Source organism: Bubalus kerabau, chromosome 19, assembly GCF_029407905.1.
Source record: "Bubalus kerabau isolate K-KA32 ecotype Philippines breed swamp buffalo chromosome 19, PCC_UOA_SB_1v2, whole genome shotgun sequence".
Classification (NCBI taxonomy): Eukaryota; Metazoa; Chordata; class Mammalia; order Artiodactyla; family Bovidae; genus Bubalus; species Bubalus kerabau.
In genome coordinates, this window is record NC_073642.1 from 13,850,857 (window position 1) to 13,866,510 (window position 15,654).

Consider the following 15,654-nt stretch of genomic DNA (forward strand, 5'->3'; position numbering starts at 1 on the left):
GTATGTGTGGATGGATAGATAGATAGTGAAAGCTTCTATCTTTTCTCTGTTCTAAGACGAATGAACACCTTTTTCCCCCACTCAATTTTTCTCACTCTGACTGTTTCCAGGGAACTCTTGGCAGGTCAGCCCTGGGCCTCTTAATAGATTCAAACGAGGTAAGAGCTGGATTTAGGAAGATTAGAAAGTCATTGGCAGGAGATGATAACACACGAGCTTCTACGGAAGGAATTAGATGCGAGAGGGGACGGAGGATTGGAGCAGGAATTTAACTTGGTGGTAAGTATATGTGTGGACGAGGCAGGAGACATGGGTTTGTGAAAAGAGGATATTAAGTTTTGCTTCTTTCTGGAATATTTAAAAATAATGCAGCAAGCATTTATACCTCTTTCAGTTATTTTTCTACGCTGAGCTGATTTTGTTTTTCTAGCTGGGGTACTGTGTTGAGATGGGCTTAGAATAAGCTCTTTACACAGGTGTATTTCAAATGTTTAGCTGATAATTTTGCACTGAAAAATTCAAGGACATAGAAAAGTTATATGCACAAAAATATTCATCTAAGAAAAATGGTACTGATGAACCTATTTGTAGGGAAGGAATAAAGATGCAGACATAGAGAACAGACTTTGGACACAGTGGGAGAAGGAGAGAGTGGGACAAATTGAGAGAATAGCATTGAAACATATACATTACCATGTGTAATATAGATGGCTAATGGGAATTTGCTGTATAACACAGGGAGCTCAGCGTGGTAACCTATGACAACATAGATGGTTAGGATGGGTTGGGGGAAGGTTCAGGAAGAAGAGGATATATGCTTACTTATAGCTGATTCATTCTGTTGTATAGCAGAAGCCAACACAATACTGTAAAGCAATTATCTTCCACTAAAAAAATAAAAGCAAAGTATTCCTAAGGATATCAGAAACCGGAGACATTCATGTTGTCACCAAACAGGAAAAGAAATCCCGTAAATTGTGGTTCTCAGCTGTCTGGAAACATCATCACCAACAACACAGCTCAACCATTCCTGAACGCCTTGTGTGTACCATTTTCAAAGCCCTTCACCTATAATAACTGGTTTAGTTTTCACAGTACCATCATGAGGTAGATGTTTATGATTGCCCATTTTTAGATGGAGATGCTGAAGCATAAACGAGGTAACCAACTCAACCAACGTCACAAAACTAGTGAGTAGCAGAGGACTTCAGAACCAGGCAGTCTTATTTCAGGGTCAGTGCTTCCGATCAATGCATTGTACTGTGGTGCATGATGTGGACATAGCAACAAACAAGGAAAAGTCACTCATGGTAAGTTACATGATGATGCAGAACCCACAATTTTAGGAGATGCTAACATCACAGATGTGCACAGATCTACATGCATGTGAGCTGCATCTGAAAAAGAGACATGTCATAGTGGAATCATGGCTGATCTACCTGATTATTTTGAGCTATCGTAATATTATAATATGATTTTTACAAACAAAAGAACAAAAACTGGGATAATTAAATGCAAATTTGAAAACCTATTTCAATTATTTGCTTTTCCTCCATATACTTTATTTTATGTATGCATTTGAACATGCTTTTCCTTGCTATTTTCCCTCTTTTAAAAAAATCTCTCACATATTTCTTTTGTAGGATTTTTAAAGACGGCAGTTAAATCCACATATAAACATATGGTTATGTCTAGTTACACAATTAATGTTAATATATGGCGTACAATCATCATCTAATTGGAATTATATAGCATGTGGTGACATAATTATAACATGTAATGATGGAAAGATCCTTATTTAAGCCGAGTGAAATGAGTGCACTTGGAGTTGGATGATTCTTAAATTACAATTTTCCAGTTGCTCCAAGAGTCTTTTGGGGACAGGGACCAGCTGAGCTCTGCCTATTGTTATGAAGGAAAAAGAAAACAATTTAAATACATATGATAATAAGGTTCTGTGAAGTGTGATGTTCTTTGTTTTAATCAGAAAAGAAAGGTTAGCCAACGGTTAGACAGTTTGTTAAATAACAATTTGGGCTTCCCTGGTGGCTCAGACTGTAAAGAATCCACCTGCAATGCAGGAGACCTGGGTTCCATCCCTGGATTGGGGAAGATCCCCTGGACCTGAGACAAAAAAAAACAACAACATTACTTCCAGCTGCCCTTAAATCATCTCATTGGTCCATGGAGAGCACCTGCGTTAATCAGGGGGCAGGGCACAGAGTGGAAACCCCCTGCCATCCAGGCTATCTTCACCCACCCCTCACGCCACCCCTTCACTCTGGCCCCTCATGACATATTTATTCCCCCGGGGCCAGACATCCTGTTACAGATGTCTCATCCTTTGCAGAGTGTTCTGCTCCTGGAAAGGGCAGAAAACAACAACGCCAGCTAGCAGCCCTAATTGAAAGACGGGATGTGAACCCCCCTTCACTCTGGAGAAAGTGATGAAAGTTTCCGAGGCTGTGGCTAATGACAGGAAGCGCATAAGTGGACAAAGTATCAGGTATCAAGAAATGAGTCTGGGAGTAATAAAACAAATTAAGGGAAGGAAAAAAATGTAAGCTAAACACGGAAGTGTCCCTTTGAGCCGACCTGTATTAAGCTGTGGAGTCTTCTGCCAAGGAGAAGGCTCAGAGCCGCCCGTGTTCAATAATTGAAAACCCCATAGGTTTACATGTTGGTGACGAGAAATACTGCGTGACCTGCTTATGGAATATTTTTGTTTTGCTCTGATTCGTTGAAAACCTCAAGAACTGCCTCAGCACTGGGGCCTGGAGACTTGGAATGGGTGCGCTTGATTTAGAAGTTGTTTTTGCCTGTGTTTTTCTTTCTTTCTTTAAATGAACTGCCAGAAACTCATTCAGAAAATCCATGGTTCACATAGAACCCTGTTTAGGAACCTCAGACTTCCCTGAAGGGCATCCTCCCCAGAGTCTAAGTGGTGAGGAGGACCACAGCTACCCAGGGTGTTGGAGTCATGGGAGCATCCCTAATCTTCTCTGCTATAATGGATGAGCCAGTTTATCCCTCTAGAGTTTTTCCCCTCATATGTCAGATAGTCAAAGCTATGGTTTTCCCAGTAGTCATGTACGGATGTGAGAGTTAGACCATAGAAGGCTGAGCTCTGAAGAATTGATGCTTTTGAATTGTGGTGTTGGAGAAGACTCTTGAGAGTCCCTTGGACTGCAAGGAGATCCAACCAGTCCATCCTAAAGGAAATCAGTCCTGAATGTTCATTGGAAGGACTGATGTTGAAGCTGAAACTCCAATACTTTGGCCACTTGATGAGAAGAGCTAACTCATTGGAAAAGACCTTGATGCTGGGAAATATTGAGGGCAGGAGGAGAATTCTCGAGGGCAGCAGAGGATGAGATGGTTGGATAGCATCACCAACTCAATGGACATGAGTTTGAGCCAACTCCAGGAGATGGTGAAAGACAGGGAATCCTGGCGTGCTGCACTTCCTGGGGTCACAAACAGTCAGAAATGACTGAGTGACTGAACAACAACAACATATAAAGATGTGAACTAGGCAGTTTCAAAGCTACCGGAGGGTAAAAATAGGCCTTTCCTTCTAGAAGCCCCTATGATTCAAGTCCTGAGCCATCAGAGAGGTGGGTGCTATCTTCAGGGCCCGACTGTAGCATCAGGTTCCACCTCAGCCCTGGGGTTCCAGCTTATGGATACGTTAAGCTCTTCCTATGGCATTTGCTCAATGGACTGGCTTACGCCAAACAATAGACTAGTCCCAAACCAGAAGAAAACGTGGCGCGTGACTTGGGGCTGTGCTGAAACAGGAACTGTCATGACCTCACACCTCAGCAGGTCAGCCTGGAAGCCCCATCTATCCAGGACTAAACCAAACCCAGGGCATGCCATTGTGGTTAGTCATTTTCTGCTTCATCTGGGTGCTTCTAAGCCTGGCCCTGACCACTGCAGATCTCCCCTGGGGTTCTTGGAGGTCAGAAAAACCATTCTGACCATCAGCCAGGCTCCCCTGAGAATGACCAGAAGAGGTGGAAGGGGCTGTCCTCCAGGTTCCTAGGGATGCAAGGGCTAAAGGAGCAGGTGCTCCGAACATTCCTAGGGGCTGCTGTTCCCTGGTTTCTGCCGTGAAGATGACCTTCCTGAGAGGCAGGGGTAAACTGGACGTGAGAAGGGCAAGGATGGGCTAGATCTGCTCCTGGGTTCCCTGGGTGTAGTGGGGTCCCACTTAGTATCCTAGATCAGGCCCTGCATGCATCATAGGGTGAATCCTGGATCCACTCTAGTCCATCCCAGCTTGTTCAGGGAGCCCAGTAGATCTCTCATGTGTTCAATGGGAAGTCAACTTTCCCAGCAACTATTTCCCTTCTCCTGATGTTGTCACCATCCTCTCAGGGCTCCCTGGGTTGTAGTCCATATGCAGACTTGTCCGCTCATGGGTTAAGACACTACCCTTTGTTCCTGCTGCAGCTCCCCCATCGGATATTTGAGGAATTCTGACTTTTTGTGCTTCTCTGACCCTTTGTCATCTGACTGTGGATTTGCTGCAGTGCGGGAGAAGTGGTGCATCATCTAACAGAAACACAAAGAAAGTCACACACCTCGTCCTTTATCCGGATGTTAGTGATGCTCCTCTTTTATGTACTTGTCATGTATTCTTTTTCTTCATTTATTTTTAATTGGAGGATAATTGTTTTGCAATGTTGTTTTGGTTTCTGCCACACAACAACGTGAATCAGCCATAAGTATACATATATCCCCTCCCTCTTGAACCTCCCTCCCACCCCACCCCTCTGGGTTGTCACAGAGCACCAGGCTGCACTTCCTGTGCTATACCAGAACTTCCCACTGGCTAGCTATTTTACATAAGGTAGTGTGTGCCTCTCGATGCTACTCTCTCAATTTGTTCCACTCTCTTTCCCCTGCTGTGTCCACAAGTCTGCACTCTATGTCTGTGTCTCTGGTCCTGCCCTACAGATAGGTTCATCTGTACCATTTTTTCTAGATTACACATATATGTGTTAATATATGAGATTTGTTTTTCTCTTTCTGATGTACTTCACTCTATATAGTAGCCTCTAGGTTCATCCACCTCATTAGAACTGACTCAAATGCATTCCTTTTTTATGGCTGAGTAATATTCCATTGTGTGTATGTATCACAACTACTTTATCCATTCATTTATCAATAGACATCTAGACTGCTTCCATGTCCTAGCTATTGCAAATAGTGCTGCCTACCCACTGGCCATGTACATAAATTTATAAGGACCAGAGCTAGAAATCAGTCTGACTTACACATTTTCCTTCAGGGCCCTGGTATCTCTATTATTTGCACACAGGATTTCTGAAATATGCTCTATGTGCTGGCCCCCCAAGCATGGAAATGCTTGCTGGGCTACCCTATAGCTTTCTGAGCTCAATGAAGAAAACCTGTATATCTCAGCAGAAACGACTTGGGCAGATTCTGGGCCTCCAAGTCCCAGGGTCAAGCAGTTGACAAAACTGTTCCTGTCTGTTGCACTTATTCAAAGATGTTAAAATTGATGCATTAGTCAGGCACAGTAGTCACAGCACACCCATGTGAGGTTCCAAGGTAAAAATGTGAATTTTCAAAATAAGTAAGCTAGAGTTCCCTGAACAACTCTTGGGCCCTTCAGAGTCCTCATATGTAGTCCAAAGCAATGAACACATTGAAGAAGTTACAGAAATAAAAACTTGGTGATGAGTTTTGGAGAAAGCTGTGGAATCTTGTCAACACCTCTTCATGCCACATTCTCAGGCTAAATCAAGAGTGGGTTGCAGGGCACCACCCCCTCTCTAAATTCTTTTTGTTGTTGTTTTTCAGTTAAGTCATGTCAGACTCTTTGTGACCCAATGGACTGTAGCACCCAGGCTTCCCTGTCCTTCACCATTTCTCAGAGTTTGCTTAGATGCGTGTCCATTGAGTTGGTGATGCCATCCAACCCTCTCATCCTCTGTTGTCCCCTTCTCCTCCTGCCCTCAATCTTTCCCAGCATCAGGGACTTTTCCAATGAGTCAGCTCTTCACATCAGGTGGCCAAAGTGTTGGAACTTCAGCCTCAGTCTTTCCAATGAATATTCAGGGTTGATTTCCTTTAGGATTGTCTGGTTTGATCTCCTCGCTGCCCAAGGGACTCTCAAGAGTCTTTTCCAGCATCACAGTTTGAAATAATCAATTCTTTGGCCCTCAGCCTTCTTTGTTGTCCAACTCTCACATTTGCACATGACTACTGGCGAAACCATAGCTTTGACTATATGGACCTTTGTTGGCTCTAAACTCTAGTGGTAGGAAATTCAGCAGACTCCTTGGAGAGCCATACGTGCTCTGACTGCTGGTAGAGCAAGCGGCGAGGAAGAAGAGAAAAATGGAAGAGATAGAAGTAGGTATAAAAAGAGAGAAGATTTCGCATTATATTTTTAAGACTGATTTTTTAGAGTGGTCTTAGGTTCACAGGAAATTTGAGGGCAAGGCACAGAAATATCCCATGTAAAACCTGCCCCACACATTATGCTCTCTCATCATCAATATCCCCCACCAAGGGGTACATTTGTTGCAACTGATGAAGCTACACATCATCACCACCCAAGGCCTCTAGCTCACATAGTTTTAAATTTTGATTGTTTTTTTTTATTATTTTTTAATAAGAATATTATTCTTTTTAAATTTCATATTGAAGTGTAGTAAACTAACAATGTGTTAGTTTCAGGTGTATGAATGATATTGCTTATGTGTAGAGTCTAAAAAAAATTGATACAAATGAACTTATGTACAAAACAGAAGCAGACTCATGGACTTCAAGAACAAACTTATGGTGAACTTTTTTTTTCAGGCAAGGCTTTACAGTGGCCCCTGCCATAGCAGGTGGGGAGTGAGAAGAAACGACAAGTTCCCTCCTCACTCACCGAGGGGCATCGAGCTTGCTTCTTATATGGGGCGAGGGTAGGGGTATATCCGGGAGGTTGGGCTGGAGGGCTGGCTTTAGGTGGTTTGCCCAACCCTCTGGTGGCGGTGAGTGCAGGGGACATGCACAGTACCCTGCTTTTGCTCCCAACTCCCTGCTTTTGCTCCCAACACTGTGTTTTCCCTCAAGGTTTTTCAGAAATAGCATTGGGATTTGTTTGGGTTTTTTTTGTTTTTTGTTTTTTTGTATCTTGATATTTTACATTCAATGGATTTGGACAAAACTATAATGACATGTCTCCCCCATTATAGCATTATACAGAGTACTTTCACTGACCCAACTATTCTCTGTGCTCCATCTATTCTCCCCAACCCCTGGCCACTGCTGATCTTTTTGCTGTCTTAGTTCTGCTTTTTCCAGAATGCCATACAGTTGGAATAAATACAATATGTAGCCTTTTCCGATTGGCTTCTTTCACTTAGCCCTATGCAGTTAAGATTCCTCCACGTTTTTCTGTAGCTTGATAGCCCATTTATTAATATTTTTAGCTTTGAATAATATTCCATTTTGCGGATGGACCACAGTTTATTTACTCATTCACCTACTGAAGGATGAGTTGATTGCTTTTAATTGTTGATAATTATGAATAAAGCTGATAGAACATTCCCTGGGCAGATTTTTGCATAGATATAAGTTTTCAATTCCTTTGTGTAAATACCAAGGGGAAAGCTTGCTGGATTGTATGATAAGAATGTGCTTAGTTTTATAAGAAATCACCACACTGTCTTCGAAGGTGGCTGGACCATTTTGTGAAATCAAGTTCTGACAGATCAATTTCAGAATAGAAACCACATTTGCTACTTGAAGTGACCTGCATGTCTATCTCTTGCCTAAGAACTGAATAAGACACAGAATTTGCCAAGCCAGTGGGAGATGATAAATAAATTATTAGATAAACTAAACTTGTTAAGTCCCTGCTTGTAAGATGTTTGCATCATACAGCATCCACCAAAAACCACTTGTATCCCAGGTCACATGACTAGTCTGGGCAGGATAGACTGGGGTCTTAATTCTGCTCTTGTTACAGTCCTTAGAAAAATGTCTTACCTTTCTAAGACTCAGCTTATCAACCTGTCAAATGGAGATCATAAAGCCTGCTTTTAAGATTATCATAAGGAATACATGGGCTTCTTTTGTGGCTCAGATGGTAAAGAATCTGCCTGCAATGCAGGAGACCTGGGTTCGATCCCTGGGTCGGGAAGATCCCCTGGAGAAGGGAATGGTTACTCACTCCAGTATTCTTACCTGGAGAACTCCATGGACAGAGAAGCCTGACGGGCTACAGTCCATGGGGTCATAAACAGCTGGGCATTACTGAGCGACTAACACTTTCACTAAAGGACTACATGAATCAAATCAGCAAAGCACAGTCACTTTACTCAATGTCCAGCATATAGCTAAGTAGTCAATAAATGCTAACTCTTCTTTATTTTTGTGAAGGGGCCAAAGCATTTTAGGATAAAAGCTGAAAAGTTTTAGAACCAAAGAACTCAGCATGGAGTTTGTTAGAATAAGTAAAGCTTGGGAACCTTTCAGTTGCCTTGAACAATTCGATTGAGCATATGACTGAGAACACGAATAAGCATAAATAGGAACAGAAAGCCAAACTTTGTGGGAAAAAGATGTAGAACACCTCAAAACTGTAACAAGAGCTCAAATTTATTGAGCACTTTATACATGCTACTGTGCTTGTGCTAAGTGGCTTTAGTTGTGTCCGATTCTTTGCGAGCCTGTGGACTGTAGCCTGCGAGGTTCCTCTGTACATGAAATCTTCAAGCCAAGAATACTGGAGTGGGCTGCCATTTCCTTCTCCAGGGGATCTTCCCAACCCAGGGCTCGAACCCACATCTCTTACATCTCTTGCATTGCCTGGCAGGGTCTTGACCACTAGCACCACCCGGGAAGCCCTTACCGATGTATTTACGGTGTCATCACTTTACCCACCTTCTTAGAGAAAGGGATTGAGGCACAGAGCAGCCCAGTCACCTGCCCCAGGCAGTTACTCGGTGACAGAAGCAGGTTTTACACTGAGATGAGCCTGCGCTCTAATCTACTGCAGTGCAGACCTGCCTTTTGAGACACACCAAGCAGGCACTGGCTGGCTCTTCCTAAATTGCCAAATGAACGAGGCCTTGGGAAATTGTTTAGCAGTGACAGTCACGCCTGGGGAACGGCTGCTGAATAGAAATAAGGAGAGCCAGACAGCTGCTTCCTGATCTAATGACCTCCCTTTCTTAGGACTGGCTTCCACATCTATTACGTGGATCAAATTTGAAAGCAGAGCTATGTTTCTTCTGGATGCAGGCAGCTACCTTGAATACAGAAAATACTTGGCTATTTATTGCTGTCATAAATTGCTTGTGGTGTGCTGTGGAAAGCAGAGGATGGCGCCAAGCAGGAATCTATCAATATGGTCAAAAGGTTTCCATCCCTTCCTAGCCCCAGTCTGTACATTGGTTATTTTCTATAATAGCAGGAAAAATAAGTTTAAGCAGAAATTTTTTAAAGGAAGCATAATGCTACTTACTAAATGTAGGTATGTGTGTTTAATATGCTCATTTGATGCTTTTGAATCGCGATGCTGGAGAAGACTCTTGGACTGCAAGGAGATCAAACCAGTCAGTCCTAAAGGAAATCAGCCCTGAATATTCATTGGAAGATTGATGCTGAAGTTGAAACTCCAATACTTTGGCCACCTGATGCAAAGATCTGACTCATTGGAAAAGACCCTAATGCTGGGAAAGATTGAAGGCAAAAGGAGAAGGGGCAGATGGAGGATAAGATGGTTAGATAGCATCACTGACTCAATGAATGTGAATTTATTTTGTATGTTTATTTTGTATGTTTATTATGGGAGATAGAGGACAGGGGAGCCTGGTGTGCTGCAGTCCAGGGGGTCGCAAAGAGTTGGACACAACTTGCTGATGGAATAAAAATAATAGTTGAAAGCCAGACTGTCTTCAAACATACTGTAATCTGTCCTTTGAGGGAAAATTGATACCTATGCATGCCTAGCCATGGAATAGGAGAATTGGCAATGTGATTATTTTATTCATAACTTAGATCATTTATGTAACAAAAAAATTAAAATATTTTAAAACCAACTGGGAACAAATCATGTTTCATAATAGTATTAAAAACTAGCATCTGTGAGTTACACGTCTCATTTAAAAAGGCTGAATCACTGGCTGGCAAATTAAGGGCATTATGTCCTGTGTGGAACAATTTGCTTTGGCTGGTTGATCAGGATTTTATGTTTTAGCCTTATACCAGATTAGTTTTTAATTTTGATCAATCCAACTCTAATATCAACTCTAATCCAACTCTAATAACTTGAATAACACAATCATTCACTCATATATTTTCTAGGTTTTGCTTGTTTTGATAATGATAAAGAATTTAACAAATAAAAATGCCTTTCAAAGACAGGGCTTTTGTTCACAGTCAAAAATATACAAAATTCCAGTTATAAGTCCTAAGGATGCAATGTATAATGTGATAAAAATGGTTAACATTACTCTCTGTTATACATGAATATTATTAAGAGGGTAAATCCTATGGTTTTCATCAGACAAAAAAGTTTATTTCTTTATTATTGTGTCTGTATGAGACAATGAATGTTCACTTAACTTGCGAATAATCACTTCACTGTCATAATCACTTCACAATGTGTGTAGGTCAAGCCAGTAGGCTGTACCCATTAAACTTATGCAGTGCTCTCTGTCAATTATATCTTAATACAACTGGAAGAAAACCCTAAAAAACAAAGAACAAAAACAGGGCTTTCTTTCTTAAGCTATTGATACAATTTTTTTTGTTTGTTTGTTTATGATTCTGACTACATTATACCCATACAACTAATTGATACAATTTTTTGTTTGTTTGTTTGTGATTCTGTCTACATTATATCCATACAACTAATGATACTTGTGGATTCCCCCACTGAATCATTCATTGAACATATATTCATTATGCCAGAAATATATGCCAGGAATTATGTTAGGTCCAGGAGGATAAAATGATGGGCAAAATAAACATACTTTTAAAATAATTCTTATGGCCTAAAGTAAACAATTGGCAAACTTTTCCTGTAAAGGATCAGGAATTTGGGACTCTGGAGACAATACAGCTTCCATCCTAACTGCTGAGCTCTGCTGTTATAGTGTAAGGGCGGCAGTGGGTGATATACTCACAGTAGGAAGCATGTCTGTGTTCCAGCAAAGCTTTGGAGAAACAGGCAAGGGACTGGATTTGGACCTCAAGCTGTAGTTTTCCAACCCCTGGTCTAGGGGGAAAGCTGCATACTTATCAAATAATCAGGCAGATTATTTGCAAAGGTAGGTTTGCAGACTGTAAAACCACATTTGGCCAAGGGCCATGGATGAGAGCTGCATTTGATGGTCAGCATGAACAACAGATGGCTTCCATGTGGACTTAACAGTCAGAGAGGTCTTTCCCGGGAGAAGGGACAATTGAGCTGCCACTGCAATGATGGAGTAGAAGTTAATTTGGCAAAAAGCCAGAGGAGGGAAATGTGCTCCGTGCAGAAGGAACAAGATATGCAACAGCTTTGTCATCCAAAGGTGTTTTAGCTTTGGGAAGTGAAGGAAGGCCATAGTGTCTGGAACATTGTGAACGTGAGGGCCTGAGGTGAAAGACAGAGAGCTGGGCAAAGCTTTTCAGATGACAGCATGGAGAACTATTCCAAGGCCATCGGTGCTTGAGAGTTGTTGTTGTTGTTCAGTCATTAAGTCATGTCTGACTCTTTGCAACCTCATGGACTGCAAAAAGCCAGACTTCCCTGTCCTTCACTGTCTTCTCAAACTCATGTCCATGGACTCAGTGGTGCATCCAACCATCTCTTCCTCTGCTGCCTTCAATCTTCCCCAGCATCAGGGGCTTTTCCAGTGAGTTGGCTGTTCACATCAGGTGGCCAAAGTATTGAGGCTTCAGCTTCAGCATCAGTCCTTCCAGTGAACATTCAGGGTTAATTTCCTTTAGGATTGACTTGTTTGGTCTCCTTGCAGTACAAGGGACTCTTGAGAGTCTTCTCCAATTAGGTGCTTCCAAATGCCAACTCTGAGCTTCACTTGTAAATCTGAACTGGGAACCCAAAGCTTAGTTGTTGCCCCCAAACCCAGGGCAAGGCTGTGTGATTCTGTCATAGGTCTCCTGAAAGTGTAAACTTGATTTTTCCTGACCCTACTGCTCCAAGCTCAGTCGAGTGGGCCCAGGGATGGAAACAGTCTGGGATAAAAAAGAGGTTCTGGGGTAGAAGGTGTGATGCAAAGACTCGGTTGGAGTCTCAGCTCCTGTTAATGTGATCTCCAAGATACCATGGATGGTCATGATGTAACAAATTTATGGAGCACCCAGCTCTGTGGGTTTTACATGGGATTCTGAGAAGTTCCTAGGTTATGCAGAGGTGCTTTGGAAGACCCAGGTAGATGAGGGGGAGACCCAGTGGGCTGCCAGGGCTTTAAATCAATCCATTCCACGTGATCTCTGAAAAAACAGACTTAAATACTGAATGACATTCCAATTTAATAAACGTGTCTGAAGGTAGAAAAAAAATTGAACTCTATTGCTTCATTGCCTCTTACTTTCTAGGGGGAGGAAATCGAGGTCCCATAAGGTTAGACAGTTGGCTCCTTAAGAGCTGACCCTTAGGCTGCTCTCTTTCCCCTTTCGCGTGACTCCAGGCCTGTCCCTCAGCCTGGCTAACACTTCTCCCAGCAACAATTTCTTTATCTGGGAATGACTATTGTAAGACATGCTGCCAAGAGGGTGGAGTAGAGGACAACCTTCAAACTGCCTTTGTTAGCCTGGAAGCAACATGAATAGGAAGGGATATTCATGAAACTTAGTTGCTTTGAGGGCTTGGATGCCTCATCAAACCCTAGTGAAGGTGCAAGAAACAGGACCAGAGATGCTTGGAGTCGCAGGAAGCTCCATAGAAAATTAGAGGTGACGTATGGTCTGTGGTATTCTTCCCCGGTGGTTCAGAGGGTAAAGTGTCTGCCTGCAGTGTGGGAGACCTGGGTTCTATCCCTGGGTTGGGAAGATCCCCTGGAGAAGGAAATGGCAACCCACTCCATTATTCTTGCCTGGAAAATCCCATGGACGGGGAAGCCTGGTAGGCTACAGTCCATGGGGTCTCAAAGAGTCGAACATGACTGAGTGACTTCACTATGGTCGGTGGTGGCTTCCCAGGTGATGGTAGTGGTAAAGAATCCTGCCAATGCAGGAGATGTAAGAGACGCAGATTTAATCCCTGGGTTGGGGAGATGACCTGGAGGAGGAAATGGCAACCCCCTCCAGTATTCTTGCCTGGAGAATCCCATGCACAGAGGAGCCTGGTGGGCTACTGTCCATGGGGTTGCAAAGAGTCAGACACGACTGAGTATATGAGCACTTTACTTACTTTACTTAACTTATGGTCCATGGTGAGAGGCAACAGGAGTGATGGGAAAAGAGGGGAACCAGCCCTCCCTGGGAAACGGAACAGAGACTGGGAAAGAATTTCTCAGGCAGTCATTGACTGCAGTGGCACCTTTTGGAAAATCCTGAGCCTCTGTAGGCTGGGTCCTATGTTATAGACCCTGAACCTGGCCTCTGAAACAGCCAGCCTTCTTCACAAGGCTGCGGTCCCGTCCAAGTAGCCAGCTGGGTACCTGGAGCAACTCAGTGAGCTCTGAACTGTACACTGTAGTTGGGAAATGGAAGCAGGACTGCCCCATTGTACCTCACTCAACAATGGTTTCCTGATTCCTACTCACAAGTGTGGTCCTGTGGTTCAATGTTCAAACTGGAAAATTCCCGTCATTTTTAAAGGATGAGAAATTCTACTGAAATCAGTAGGATTCCATTCTTCTCTGTCTCCTCACTCCATTGGTTTCTTGTCACCCCACATTATAGGTGGCATTCACATCAAGATTTTGCCCATAGCTTCCTCTGGATTTAGTATATTGCTTCCAGATCCATGCATTATGCCTCATAGACCAGCAAAGTCGTGTCTCTACTTCTGAATGTCAGCTTCAGGTCAACCCTGGTGAACAAAAGATCAGACTCCCATTCCTGAGGTTGGGGATCAACTGCCCCAAACCTGGTGGGTTCCAATTTGGAAAGGCACTAAATCTAAGGACAGTTACCTCTGTCTGGGTCTCTTGACCCCTACTGGCAAATGTCTCATTGAACAAGGAGCAGACAGCTCTGACTTTTCCAAGTCCTGTTAGCCAGAAACTGCCTTAAAGCAGGGACCATCAAAGTACACAGGTGGCCCAGTGATTTTAGCTGCTTGGCACTTCAAATTGCTGCAGACTTATTTTCCAGTTCTTCAACTGAGCATATGGGAGACAAACAGAAGATGTCCTAATAGCCTGTCATTAAAATCTCTATCTGTGCGAGCTCACAAAGCCCCTTGTCTCTATTTCAGGCTGGAATTCTGTGTTTCAGCTTTGCTGTTGGCAGCGAGACAGAGTTAGGTCCCTGCAGCTGGTCCTCAAATGTGCTGTACTCTTTTCTCTTGGTCGGGGAATTGAACTGGATTGTCATGATAAAAAGCATCTGGTATTTGAACTCCCACATGGCAATATTATAAAATATCTGTCTGTCAAATTTTATGTAGTTGATTATACATTTATCCATTACTCCCCCACTGCCTTCAAGAAAGGGTTAAAAAAAAATCCATTTGATTGAATTTTAAAATAATCAGCCATGTGGGTGTCCTTTTTAAATTTATGAGACTAATTTCAAATATTAAAGCTTTAGAATAAGGAGAATAAAGACCCTAGTCTGCAGAAAGGAAGAAAGGCATAATGAGAACTGCAGTTTAGAAGAATTTTTAAACTGCTGCTAATGGGAAAAGTGAAATGAGGCAAGTGGGGATAAAAAGCTTGTTTTTGAGACTGATCTTTAAAGAGACTTCTAATGACTATAGAAATGTGTATTCCAGAGACAAGAGAAGTGGATTTATTAATTGTGTAATAATCTATCCTTTTCTATCAGCATCAAACACTAATGTGATATCTGAGATTCATATTCTATCACACCGGAAATAATTTCATTATGTTACTTTTATTTTTTAAGTTTTTTTCTGATTTTTTTTGATGTGGGCCATTTTTAAAGTCTTCTCGAATTTATTACAATATTGCTTCTGTTATATGTTTTGGTTTTTTGGCCACAGGCATGTGGGATCTTTGTTCCCTGACCAGGCATTGAACCCACACTCCGTGCTTTAGAAGACGAAGTCTTAACCCCTCGACCACCAGGAAAGTCCCTGTATGTGGCTTTTAGATACAACAAAGTGTTACACTGTAGAGAAGGAAGTTCACTAGGGGTCTGTTAATGGTTCTCAGTCAAGATGCAACATGGACCAGAGCACAGAGCCTGAATTTTTTTTTTTATGACATTTAAAAACTAGACACTGTTTACCAAGTACTTTGCATGCATTCTCAAAATCTTATATATGAGCATCCTCTTTACATGGAAAGGACTACTGAGGACCAGTCGCTAGTAGGAGTCAAGTTTCAGTAGCTCATGAGAGCGGGTTTTTAATCTTCAGGGATTTTGCAAGTCAATGTTAAATATAGCCATTACTATTATTTTTTAATTAGCTTACTTTTAAAGAAATCATAGTGAATAAGTCAATATTCAAGACTCATTAATTGCTATCTTACTACA

At 42.3% G+C, this 15,654-nt stretch overlaps 1 long non-coding RNA gene across 1 annotated transcript in view; it reads right to left on the reverse strand.

Annotated features, from left to right (window-relative positions):
- The window catches only part of LOC129634411 (uncharacterized), a 33,320-nt gene extending 23,749 nt beyond the window's left edge, over window positions 1-9,571 (reverse strand). Inside the window, exon 1 of the long non-coding RNA XR_008705615.1 lies at window positions 9,500-9,571. This is a non-coding gene — a long non-coding RNA (uncharacterized LOC129634411). The remainder of the gene's footprint in view (window positions 1-9,499) is intronic.
- Window positions 9,572-15,654: the final 6,083 nt, after the last annotated feature.